At 49.1% G+C, this 13,810-nt stretch overlaps 1 long non-coding RNA gene across 1 annotated transcript; it reads left to right on the top strand.

Annotated features, from left to right (window-relative positions):
- Nucleotides 1-3,232: 3,232 nt before the first annotated feature.
- Nucleotides 3,233-12,986, top strand: LOC118676955. The gene is made up of 3 exons (XR_004974270.1): nucleotides 3,233-3,662; nucleotides 9,632-10,025; nucleotides 12,579-12,986. It is a non-coding gene; the product is annotated as an uncharacterized LOC118676955 (long non-coding RNA).
- Nucleotides 12,987-13,810: the final 824 nt, after the last annotated feature.

The raw sequence follows: 13,810 nt of genomic DNA on the forward strand, positions 1-13,810 counted from the left end.
GAGGGGATGATGAAGAGAATGGGAAGAGAAGCACAGGGTTTGTACCGGCTCTACTGGGAGATGTGATGGCTGCCACCTTTTGAACATTCGTTTTCCATCTTCGAACCTGGAATCTATTTACCCTGCTTTCAGGGGATGTTGTTAAAGTTGGTGGGAGTGATGGTTTGATGCGGACTGGTTCACGGCCATGTGGTCTGAATAGTAAGGCTTGTCGTTGAGGCTTGCTTTATAAGCTATAGAGGTAAACATGTCCCTTGAAAATTAAATCATGCATCTTTATGAAAATGTTTATACTTAAACTTAAATAGTAAGCTGAAAAAATCATTCCAAGTGAGCACTAAAAATTATGAAGAAATTCAGACCACAGCATCTTTTGGCATCATTTTCATTAATTTTTGACTAGTTAGTAACTTATGATTCTATTCTTTCCCACTGGAAAGAGGTAATTTTCTAAATTACTTCTTTAAAAAATATATATGTATATATTATATTGATTTCAGAGAGGAAGAAAGAGAGAGAGAGAAACATCAATGATGAGAGAGAATCATTGATCAGCTGCCTCCTGCATGCCCCACACTGGGGATGGAGTCCGAAACCTAGGCATGTACCCTGACCGGGAATTGAACCATGACCTCCTGGTTCATAGGTCGATGCTCAACCACTGAGCCACACTGGGCAGGCCTAAATTACTTCTACAAAAGAATAAAGCACCTTCTTCCCCCAAGCAGCTCAGCTCCATTTATTAGCAACTTTTTAACAAAGACACATGACCTTCAACAAAATCCCTCTGGGCAGGACATCAGTGCCTTCGGCAGGGGGGTGGCGGGGGGCGGGGGGGGGGGGAAGGGTGGTCCATGGCCCTGGACAGCAGAAAGTGGTTGGAACTGCTGTAGTTTGGCCAGCAGAAGTAGCTGCTACTCTCCTGTCCCCATCCCTTGTCACATCTGTGAGCACACCCCTGCCTCCCACCCTGATCCCAGGCCAGGCTCTGTAACTCTGTGGACACCTACTGGAAACCGGGGCAGGGACCAGCGGGTGATTTGTGAGCACCAGTGGAGGAGGAGAGGGATGCACAGTGAAAACAACATTCTGCATTTCTGTGCTGCGCTCTGCCTTGCCTTTTCTCACTGGAGGGTGCTGGCTAGAACCCAGACCCGGGTAAAGCAGGTCGTCCACCCGAGAAACAGCTGCCACTTGGCAGTGCTGGCATGCACTGCAGGGTCCTCCCCTGGCCTCGCTGCTGCAATGGCTGGCGGTGAAGCAAGCCTGGGCCAGCGTAACCCCCGGGACGGCTGTCCTTTAGGCCAGGCTACACGGGCGGGTTTGTCTCTGTTTGTTTTTAAAGGGAGTCCATCTCTATGCCTCTGGTGCTTCTTTGGCTTCTCTGCCACGGATTTCTCTTTCCAGGAGAGCTCTCGGGCCGCACTTCTCATCACTCTCTTAAGACTTTAGAGATGTGAGCTGGCGGCAACTGGTGCCGTTCTCAGTTCTCAGTGTTTGGCTCCCAGCCAGGCTCCTGAGCCCTGGGAACAGCCTTATTTAGCGCTAGGAGATTTGGGTCAGAGGCTCCCGAGAAGCCGGTGCAGGGAGAGACAGGATCAATCACCGCCCAGGCACAGCCGGCAGCCAAAAGGACCGAAGGGGAAGACTCAGCCCACAGAGGAGAGTCCCTCCAAGCAGCCTTGGACCAGCTTTCCGAGGAGGCTGTTTTCTTCCCCAACTGCTCTGCATCTGCCTGGGTGGCAGCCAGAGGCTGGGAACAGCATGGCTGGTATGCTCTGGGTGAGGCTGGTGGCCATGGCAACGGGAGGGGAGTGACTGTCCCTGAGGATGAGAACAGCGGGTAAGATTCCGATTAGGTGGGAGAGGCCGGGGAGGAGAGGTAAAGGTTGGACCTGCCTGGAGAAGGGCCGTCTTACTGTGGACAAAACCGAGGGCAGAGCAGCGGTTAAGGCCCGTCTCAGACTCAGACTGTGGCTCAGACTTAGACTCCTCCCCTCCAATAAGCAGGGAGCTTGTTAGACCTCAAGACTGTCATCACCCCCGTGACAGTTCCCATCAAGCAGTAAATTAACGGAGAACCACCCACCTCCTGTGGGCTCACCCTTGTTGAAATGTTTCTGTGAAAGACACTCTCCAATGACACGGTGCCCTGTAAGAGAAGGCATGTTATCTCCTTGGACCCATTCTTCAGTAAGTCTCCTTCTCACGCTGGTGTGAAGGGGGAGGGTGAAACCCACCCTGCCCAGAGATGTGGTGCATGTGGGAAGCCTGCGATTTGAGCTCTGGGCTCAGGTTCAAGGGTGTGAGTTCTAATCCCAGCAATGCCATGCCCCCTCCCATGACCCTCTGTGCCTCGTTTTCTTCATTCATAACATGAAGGTGGCCTGGTATTCTACAGGGCCTCTCCAGCTCTGACTTTCTGTATGTCTATAGACATGGGGTAAAAGACTATAAGGCACTTTTATTGGTTCAGTCTTCTTCATTTTCTATTTTCATTTCCTTGAAGCCATCAGCTGGAGTTGAGGACAAGTTTTTAAATAGACAGGTTTCTTTTTCTACCTTCACCCCCTGCCTCCCTCCTCTTTTCCTTCCTTTCTTCCTGTTACAAAAGTCATCCAGCCTAACCTCTGGAAGGCAGTGTGTGAAGCCATTTCTCTTTCGTCTGTCTTATCCCCTCACCTCTCAGATGAGCGCAGACTCCTTAAGGCCTGTATCTCCTGCTGACTTTTCCTGTCCATATTCCACAGCAGGTCACCCATCAAAATCCCAAGCTGCCCAGCCCATACCTTCTTCTGTCCCAGTGACCTCCACCCCAGCCCTGGCATTACAGCATTTGAAATTGTTCATCTGAGACAGTAATTCTCAACCCCATCTCTTTACTGAAATCAGCCCAGAAATTGAAAACAAAACTAAAACAAAACAAAAACAATGCCTGGAGGTTCTGATTCAATTGACTTGCATTAGTGTTTTTATCTTTCCCCCCCCATTATTATTCTTAATGTTCCCCAAGTGATGTTATTGTGGAATCACTCTGAAAGCTACTCTTAAGAGGGAATAAACCTGCTGTTACTGGATGTCTGTCATTCTTAAGGGATGACGGTGGAGGTTACTGTCTTGTATTCTAATATGTTGCCCTGTTGGGACATGCCCCTTACATGTGAGATCACTACCAGAGGGAGGCGGCTAAATGTTCCCAGTGATCCCCACTGTCAATACCAGTGATCCCTGGTATTTACACCCCAGTAATCCGCTCCTGTCAGCCTGAGCTGGACCTAGTGACTTGCTTCTAACAGCGCATGAAAACAAGTGATGGAATGTCACTCCCAAGGTTTGGTTACAAAAGACTGTGACTTCTGACTTGCTTGCCCTGTCAATATCTCTCTACTGTGCCCTCTCACCTTCCAGAGCTCATGCTCTGAAGGAAGCAAGCTATTCTGTTGTGATTAACGCTGCGGAGAGAACCACGTGACAGAGGATTAATGTGTCTGACCAGTAGCCAGCTGGGACCTGAGGCTGCCTGATTTCCCAACAGGAGTGAGCTCGAGAGTGAAATGCTCGCAGTGGAGCCGTCTCCACTGCTGACACTGCAGCCTGTTGAGAAGACCCGGTGTCAGAGTTTCCCAGCTAGGCCATGCCCAGGCTCCTAGCCCCGAGAAATGGTGAGATAATAAATGTTTGTTGTTTTAAATTAAGTTCGGGGGTCATTTGTCACACAGCAGTAGATAGCTAATACACCCTGAGAGTAAAATGGGGCCCACAGGCAGGGAGGTATTACTGGGAGGGCCAAGCCTTCTGTCTATTTTTGAGGAGTGGAGGGTCTAAGAGGGCGTTCCTGGGGGGAGAGGGTGTTACTCAGACGGTCCCAGCTTGCTGAGGTTAGGGAGGCAGATGCTCAATAAGCAGAATCATGCCCACTAGACCGGAGCTTCTAATTATCGTGTGCACTCAGATCACCTGGGGCAATCTTGTTAAAATGCCAATTCTGATTCAATAGGTCTGGCTGGGGCCAGGGAAGCCTCAAGCTCCTAGGTGATTTTAATACTGCTGGTCTGGGGCCACCTTTCAGGGGACAAGGGGCTATACTGCCCAGATTCATGTGTCTTTCTATGTTCTTTTAAAAGTCTTTTTGTTCTAAGCCTGACTTAGTGATGCTTTAGGAAGCCAAGAAGTGGCCTTTGTCTTGGGGATAGAGTTTAGAAGGGAGAGCAGTGCCCCCTGGAGGCCATATGGTGGAGGTGGTGGTGAGGGAGAGACCTCCAAAGTGAACCTGAGATTTAGGTTTTGGTCACATCAAGTAACCATTTTTACTTATATAAATGGTTATGGAATTATTGGCAATGTCATGAAGTTCCGATAATCACGGGGTCAAAGCTGGCCCTGCTGAGAGGCCCTGCTCTCAGTGCCGGGCCCGGCGTCTGCTTTACTGGGCAGGTTCCTCAGCAGCGCTGCTCAAACGCCTCCTCTTGAGTCCCGCTAACCACAGAGGAACACGAACCCGGGCATGCAGCCCGAAGCAGCCAAGAGAAAAGTCTTTGAAGTCTTTTTGAAAAAAATCTTACGATTTCATGTGAATCAATGGAATGTGTTTATTATAATATAAAAATAATTTCCTCCCCAAATATATGTGTAAAATGCTGCCTCCGGAAGATGTGCTCGGTCTAATCGGTGGCCTGGGAATATGCCTCTCCCAGCTGAGCAGTGATGTGTACACGCAAACTCCCCGATGTTTAACTCTGAAATTCCCATCTTCTACCCAAGCCTCTCCCGTTTCCTCATCCTCACTGACCTCAGGATCTTGACCCTGCTCCGTCCACTTTTCCTGTTCTCATAGTCTGTCAGTTCTCTCTTGCTTTTTCACTCTGGCCTCTGCCAAGTGTGGGTCCAAGGTCAAGCATTCGGACTGCTCACAGTTACCACCACACCCTGCACCCCCGTGCCCTGGACGTGCCACTGCACACTCCTTAAAGACCCCTGCCTAGTAGATAGACCTCACCCTCCTAAGTAGATTCCATTCTCTTGCATAGATCCCACTGTTACGGCTAAACCCCACCACCAGTTTTCTCCAAATGGGCTTTGGAGCATTTGGAGCATTTTCTCCAAATGCTCCAAACTCTCTGGGCAGCAGAGTTTTGCTGTGAGAAGGATACTGAATTATCCCCCTCAATTTCCCTTTATCCAGCCTCTCCCTGCTGCTCAACACTTCTTTAACTCACTGTTTCTTTAAACTTGCCTGGCGTTAAGTACGTCCTCAGGCTGTCCTCATCATGCAGATTTTGATCCCATCCATCCTGTGTACTGACTCCATCTCCAGGGGAGGAGCTGGGAAATGCACATGGTGACACTCCTGGCCAGCAAGCTTGGCAAACGCTGCTGTCACTCACCCAGGACGTCCTATTCTAGGCCCTCTGTGGCCACGGGGGAATTACCTAGCCTCCCATCTCAGCCCTGCCTCCACCCCCTGATGTTGCCTCCTTTCCCACTTAGAAGATTAAGGCATTTGCTCTGTGCTTCCTGGAATTTCTCACCCTCCACCTTCAAACACTGCCCACACCAGCTTTCTCCTGGCTTCCTGGCTGACTTTCCCCCTGGATCTGGACATTCCCGCCTCCCTCCCCCCCCCCCCCCCCCCCCCTCCCTGGCTCACTGCCCTTCCCTACCCCTTCATGTGCAGTCAGTGTTTCCCTCACCAAAGGATTTTTTAAAAATTATTTCAGCTGTTTGTCTTCTCTCTAAAAAACAAAACATCTTACAGTAGAGTAGCTTCTTCCTCAGGCTGCTGCCCTCTCCCTGCCCTCACGTCACTTCCCCACCGACAGGTCTCATCTTCCCGCCGGGCAGCCAGGGGCCCTGCTTTCCCCCTTTCCCTCACTGGCCCACGCAGCCCTGAGCAGCCATCCGAGGCCTCTGCGGTGCCCCAGGGGCCCACTGTGGCATTGCCAAGTGGAGGTCGTGGTCAGAAAGCCGAGGACGCCTGGCTGGCCCTCAGTGGAGCAGCCGCACAGGTTGCGTTTTCCCTGACACTGCCGCTCTGACCCAGGCTACATCCTTGGTGTCTCTCTGCAAATAGGCCTGACGTTGTAGGAGTAAGTGCAGGAGCCCAGGGAGAGGGAGGAGAGTGGCTGCCATGCGTGGCTCTGGAGGACAGAGTGGCTGGAGCCAGCAGGTGGGTCTGTGCTCGGATTGTGGTTAGGTCCCCACAGAAGACCCTCAGGAGCTGGGAAGATCTGGGCAAATTCCACCTCCGGACCGGGCCCAGCCTCCCCGGACTGGTTATTTTTATTCTCACTCACACCCACCAGCCTGGCTGGCATTTTTTTGTGTGTGTGTGTTTTGAAAAAATAATTTATGGAGGGGAAATTCACATAACATAAACTTAACCATTTTAAAGTAATCATTTAGTGGCATTTAGTACATTCACGATGTTGCACAAGCACCCCATTCCAGCTCTACGTTTTCATCACCCCAGAAGCAAACTATGGTTAAGCAGGGTACCCCCTCATTCCCCCTCCCCCTGGCCGGACAACCACCAATCTGCTTTCCATCTCTATGATTTATCTATTCTGGATTTTTTATATAAATGGAATCACATACTGTGACCTTTGTGTCTGGCTTCCCTCACTTTAGCATGTTTTCGAGGTTCACCCTTGCTACAGCATGTATCAGCATGTGTTTCGTCCTTTTTTTCCAAATTTTTTCATTGTGATAAAGTACACATAACATAAATTTATCATCTAAACTATTTTAAGTGTACTGTTGAGTGCTTATAAGTTAAATACATCATAGTGTCGTGTGAGCAGCACCACCATCCACCTCCAGAACTCTCTGATCTTGTAAAGCTGAGACTGTCCTCATTAAACACTACCTCCCCATCCTCTCCCCCAGCCCCTGCACCCACCATCTACTTTCTGTCTCAATGAATTTGACTTCTCTACTAGTAAGTATCTCATATAAATGAAATAATAGGTAATTCTTTCTCGGTGTTGCTCCCCGATACTGTGTGTCCTCAGACAGCCCTGCAGCTCGGCATTCTCACATTTTGCCTGATGATGAGACGCCTGTGGGGCTTGTAGGATGACTGATGGGCTGGAAATCTCATGTTTGTGGAGACTCCCAGCTGACTCTGCCCCCAAAGCAAAGGGGCTTCATCGTTCCCCTTCGCTCCTTCCCCTGAGAGACCTCTATTTCCATGTAGACTTTTACTGTGATGGATGATGTGGGGCCGGGGTTCATCCTTGCATGAGTGCCTTATTACTCCACCCAGACTCTGAAGCTAAAACAGAAACAGAGGGAGGCTGGTCAAGCAATCCTTTCTCTGGTGTCATTTTGGTGACTTCAGAGCAGGCTGTTTGGACAGACAGACCTGCGTTTCTCCCATCCTTCCATAGGTATCTTACCGGAATCTTTGATCCATGGAGACCTGAGCAAAGAGACGTTTAATCAAAGGAGAAGAAACTTGGACTCAGAAGATGGCTGAAAAATCCCATTAACCCACTCTCGGAGAGAGTGGTTCTCATTGTTGCCTTTCTGAGGTCTAACAGGGAGCATTATATTCCATGTGCTCTCTGCATCTCCCCTCTCTATGTCCCTGCCACAGGGCCCTGGCTATGTCCCTGCCACAGGGCCCTCTTTCTGTCCCTGCCACAGGGCCCTGGCTATGTCCCTGCCACAAGGCCCTGGCTATGTCCCTGCCACAGGGCCTTGGCTATGTCTCTGCCACAGGGCCCTGGCTATGTCCCTGCCACAGGGCCTTGGCTATGTCCCTTCCACTGGGCCCTGGCTATGTCCCTTCCACAGGGCCCTGGCTATGCCCCTGCCACTGGGCCCTGTCTCTGTCCCTTCCACTGGGCCCTAGCTATTTCCCTGCCACAGGGCCCTGGCTATGTCCCTTCCACAGGGCCCTGGCTATGTCCCTTCCACTGGGCCCTGGCTATGTCCCTGCCACAGGGCCCTGGCTATGTCCCTGCCACAGGGCCTTGGCTATGTCCCTTCCACTGGGCCCTGGCTATGTCCCTGCCACAGGGCCCTGGCTATGTCCCTGCCACAGGGCCCTGGCTATGTCCCTGCCACAGGGCCTTGGCTATGTCCCTTCCACTGGGCCCTGGCTATGTCTCTGCCACAGGGCCCTGGCTATGTCCCTGCCACTGGGCCCTGGCTATGTCCCTGCCACAGGGCCCTGGCTATGTCCCTGCCACAGGGCCTTGGCTATGTCCCTTCCACTGGGCCCTGGCTATGTTCCTTCCACTGGGCCCTGGCTATGTCCCTGCCACAGGGCCCTGGCTATGTCCCTGCCACAGGGCTTTGGCTATGTCCCTTCCACTGGGCCCTGGCTATGTTCCTTCCACTGGGCCCTGGCTATGTCTCTGCCACAGGGCCCTGGCTATGTCCCTGCCACAGGGCCTTGGCTATGTCCCTTCCACTGGGCCCTGGCTATGTCCCTTCCACAGGGCCCTGGCTATATCTGTACTTTGCTACAACTTTAACTGTGAATTACATGGAGTCCAGGATTGTGCATTATTCTTTTTTGTATTCATGATATCTAGCACAATTCTTGTTCATATTAGAACTTGGTAAATGTTCATAAACCCCAGGAAGATATTTATTGATTTATTTCTGTGGAGCTCCTGTCTACCATAAGCAATTTTATTAGTAATGTCTTACAAGTCAGTAATATTGTAATAATTGTATGGTGCCAGGTGGGTACTGTAAATATTGGGAAAAACACTTTGTGAAGTAAATAATTATTTAACCACTGTGCTATACATCTGAAACTAACACAAATAATATTGAATGTCAACTGTAAGTGAACAATAAAAATTAAAAAAATTTTTTAAATGTATTACAAAATTCATGGGCCCCTGTGAAGCGTAGTGATTGACTGAGTGATTGATTTAGAGTTATGAGTAGAGAAGATACACTTACAAATGTATTTATTGCCCTGTCTTTATAAAGATTCTTCTTAGTGTCCAGGTACCATTTCTTTCTGTTCAGGTCCAGGAACCATCTCTTTTGTTCAAAATCTTGGCTAATTGTATCTCTCATGCAGCATGATTATTACTCATAATTCCATGGCTCTTCTGGGCTTGTTTGTATTGAAACAACATAGATCGTCTTGCCTCCTCAGCTTCCTAATGCCATGGATTTAATGGTGGTCATATCATTACTCAGGAGGCTGCCTCATCTACCCGGCATCTGTGTGTACTGGCTTCCACCGACTCTCTCAAGGTTGTCACCATGCTTTGTTGATGATGACTATAATCCCAGGTCGTCCCTGCAGCATGCACAAAAATGTGAACAATAAGTCATCTTCTGGTCGTAAAATGTATTTCAAATTTTATAGTTCAGCAGGTCAAAAGGTACAAATTTCCAGTTATAAAATGAGCAAGTCATGAGATGCAATGTACAGTATGGTGACTATAGTTAATAATCCTGTATTGCATATTTGAAAGTATCTAGGAGAGTAGATCTTGAAAATTCTCATCACAAGAAAAAATGTTTTGTAACTATGTGTGGTGAAAAAAAATTATTTTCATGTGAAAATTAATTATTTCCCCACAAAAGTGAATTTTTTAGTATATTGGTAAAGGTAGAAGAACCTATTTTCCAAACCTGTGTTCTCTTAACCCTTTAGGTTTTAGTCTTACATCCCTGGAATGTGTTCTCTTCGCATGTTGCCTTCACACACCACCAGCAATGGGAGGACAGCCAGGAGCCCTGGGTGAAGCAACCAGAGGGTCCCATTCAGCAAGGAATGTTCATCCCTCCTCCAGCAGAGCCTGAGCCTCAGGGGAGCATGGCATCATCACAGTGACTGGAATCAAGAGAGGACCTGCATTGGAAGGGTGCACTGGCAACACAGAATGATGGCGAGAAAACCCTCAGAGGCCTTTCCACAGCCTCCAGGAGATTGCCTGACATGGACATGGAGGAGGGACAGCTGTTGTGTGGGCCACCAATGCTGCTCAAACCAAGGGTCTGTGATAGACTGTTGTTCGCCGAGAGCACTGAACCATCCTGTATCTGATGTGAGTGAGACTCATCCAGAGTCAGCCTGTGAGTACTACCCTGATGGCTCAATCTCACCCATCCAGAGGAAATACCTAGGAGGCGAGCTGGAGCCTCAGCTCAGGCGTTCCCCTCCTGCAAATGCTCCTGACAAGGGTGCCCCAGGACAACCTCATAGGCGCAGGGCTCAGAGCTCTTCAGAGCATCTGATATGGAGAATTGGAGAGTGTTCTAAAGTAGGAAATGGGAACTGCTGTCCACCTAAGTCTCAGGCAGGCCCAGGACCCCCACCTCGGTGGCACCATCAGGCTGGCAGAGGAGGACTAAGAAGGTTTGGAGAGGGCTCTCTAAAGGACAGGGCCAAATGATGCATGGGGCTGGTCCAAGGACCCTGCTTGCCTAGATCGAAGGGGCACTAGTGAATGACCCAGCTGTCAGTTCAGGTTCTCCAAGAAAGCAGACGCCAAGACAGGATTAGATGCGCAAGAAATTTACTTAGGGAACATGCCTCTGGGGGAGTGGGGATGTGGCAGGTTACATAATGCCCCACAAAGATGTCAATGTCCTAATCCCCAGAACTTGTAAATATGTGACCACACGTGACCAAAATGATTTTGCAGATGAGATTAGATTAAGGATCTTGAGCTAGGGAGATTACCCTGGATTGTCTGGGTAGACCCTAAATGTAGCACAGGGACCTTTTAAGAGGGAGACAGGAGGGCAGAGTCAGAGATGGAGATGTGGTGATGGAATAGAGGTCCAAGTCAAGTGAGAAAGGAGCCATGAGCCAAGGAATGCAGGCTGCCTTTAGAGGCTGCAGAAGGCAAGTGATGGGTTCTTTCCTGGAACCTCTAAAGGAATCTCCCTTAGAGCCTCAGGAAGGAATGCAGCTTGACAATCTGTTCCAGACTTCTGCCCTGCGGAACTAGGTTTGTGCTGGTTTATTATAATAGCCACAGGAAGCTAATGGAGGGAGGAAGCCAAAGGGAAGTGGGGGAGGGTGTTGGGATGTAGGTTTGACCCTTACTGAGGAGGGAGGGAAGGCTGGAGGGCTGGAAGGGAAATCTTAGTTTGTGATGCAGATTTAAGAAAGTTTTGGCAGACCAATGACAAGTCTTTTGAGTCCCAGTGACTGAGAGAGGAGTTCTGCGTCTCCAGGGAACAGTGGCCAGCATCCCTGCCACACTCAGTCACTGGCTGGGAAGAGGTAGATTTTGGCACAGCAGCCGAGGCTGCCCATATTCTCTCAGCAGCCAGGGGTCCAAGATGCATGTTCCATGGCCTCCACAGCCCAGTTCTGTGTTGCATAGATCTATCTAATCCATACAATTCCTGGGAACAACTTCTATGTGCTTCCCATGGGCCTCTTCTCCAGCGGGGACACTGAGAAGAGGAAGGCTCTTGGGAGAGGGGACAAACTACCATTCATCCTCTTTCTCTTCTACTATCCAGCCTGATTTCCTTTCACATTAAAAAAAAAGATTTTAATTGATTTTTTTAGAGAAAGAGGAAGGGAGAGGGAGAGAGCGAAACATTGATGTGAGAGGCATCAATCAATTGCTTCCTACATGCCCCCCACTGGGGAACCTGCAACCAGGCATGTGCCCTTACCAGGAATCAAACCAGCCACTTTTCAGTGCCTGGGCCAATGCCCAACCAACTGAGCCACACCAGCCAAGGCTCCCCTCACTTTTATCACTCACTTTGGCAGGTCTTGGTGGCTTACCTGGTGGTGTGACCCAGATAAGGGTCCACATCCCTTCTAATGGGATGGCTGGGAGAATCTATTCATAGTTACTATTGGACAGGGGTACCAGAGGCACCCAAGGGAATCCCTGGGCTCCACCTGAACTTCTCTTGCATTTTGTGTAAAAGGAGCACTTTTTCCAGCTGCTGTTGGTGTCACAAACCCCTGCCAGGATGGGTTAGGGTTCAGGCTTGTGGGCCCCTGGAGGCAAATGGACCCAGGAATCCAAGGTGCCATGGCAGAGCAATTGCTTTTAGTTTAATGGGAAGCACTGAATTTCCCAGTGGCGACTGTGAGTGATGGTAAGTGGGGCCCATACTCACCTGCTTCCACTTCTTTGTCCCTAGACCCATGTGTTATTCCTAATGGGGACCCAGCACCATCCACACGTCTCTCACTAATGTGTCCTGAAGGATGACATTTATCCTTTCAGAGGATGCTCTCTGCAGTGTCCCTTCACCTGCGCTCTTTGAAGGCCATCCCAACATTCCCACAAGGAAACTTCTGGGTGGTGCGGTCTATGATGGGACCAGTGGGTTCCACAGCCATGTGCTCACTCCTGTACCTCCCTCTCTGAGAAGTGGGTTCCACAGTGTGATGCTTGATTGAGTGGAACTCCATGTCTGTGGATCAGGCATCCCAGCAATCCTGGCTGCTGGTGCTAGCCGAGGTCCATTAGGCAGTAAGGTGAACCCATACCTAGAATGGTTATATATCCTGTAAGATGAGCTGCTGGCTCTTCAAATATGGAAGGGATCCAGAGGAGTAGATTTGACAGTCTAGTGGTCTCTTAATCAGTGCCTCAGCAGGTCTCTGTTGTTCACAGGTTGGACATTCAGAGGCAGCAGTAGATCCCCTTGGCCTTGGGAATGAGTCCATGCAGCTGGGCCCACGCAGCACTTCCATCTCAGCCACTGTGGCCACTCCATTTACATGTCAATTGCACCAATGATGAAGGCGGGCTAATGTCCAATGGCCAGGTAATTTGTAATGACCTATTTGGGCATTTAATATTCTCATGTAGTGGATACTTTCTGGTGGGTGTTAGCATGTGATACATATATCTTCAGGCTTCTTGCCTACTCCTATATGTCCTTCCACATGCTTTACTGATGATATGGGGCACCCCTCCCAATATGACCATAGATGCAGTTTGGGGAAGGGCCTTAGTACAGCAGTGTGAGTACTCCCTCATGCAACTTACTTGTGCCCTTTGGTTCTGCTCAGGTTTGATCTCGGCTATACCCTTTCCATCTTATGATGCATCTTGTTCCACGACTGACACCTTCAGCCTCATGTACCTCCCCCCACCCAAGATCATAAGGGCCCCAGTGGTAGGTGTATTTGTGCTGCAGTCTGGACCTGTTGCAGTGCTCTTTCCTATGCCAGGCTCCACTCAATCTTAGCAACCTTCTGTACCACCCAGTGTATGGGCTGGAGCAATATTTCTAGAATGTGTTGCCTTCAGAATCAAATAAGATATACCAAATACTGTGTTTCTTCTTTGTGGTAGGGGGTGCAAGATGCAGCAATTTGTATTTTGCTTTGGAGGAAATATTCAGGGATTTCCTTGACCACTGGATTCCTAAAAAACTTTATTTATTAAAATGCAGGCCTCTGAATCTTCATTGGGTTTATTTCACATCCCCTCTAAAGCATTTATCTTCCCAAAGTCTCCAGTGAACTAGCCACCTTTTATTTATTCTCTACAGTCACCATGATATTATGTTCTGTGGGCTTTTCAGGTGATCTGTGTATCTTCAAACTATTTTATTTTTATTTTTAAAAATATATTTTTATTGATTTCAGGGAGACAGAAAGAGACATAGAAACATCAACGATAAGAGAATCATTGATCGGTTGCCTCCTGCACACTTCTTACTAGGGATTGAACTGGTAATCAAAGCACATACCCTAACCGAGAATCAAACTGTGACCTCCTGGTTCACGGGTCCATGCTCAACCATTGAGCCACAACAGCCAGGCTTTAATACTTTCTTGTTTTTTTAAAAATATTTATTGTTGAGAGTATTACAGATGTCCTCCTTTTCCTCCCTC

The sequence above is a fragment of the Myotis myotis genome, unplaced genomic scaffold (assembly GCF_014108235.1).
Source record: "Myotis myotis isolate mMyoMyo1 unplaced genomic scaffold, mMyoMyo1.p scaffold_m19_p_2, whole genome shotgun sequence".
NCBI classification, from domain to species: Eukaryota; Metazoa; Chordata; class Mammalia; order Chiroptera; family Vespertilionidae; genus Myotis; species Myotis myotis.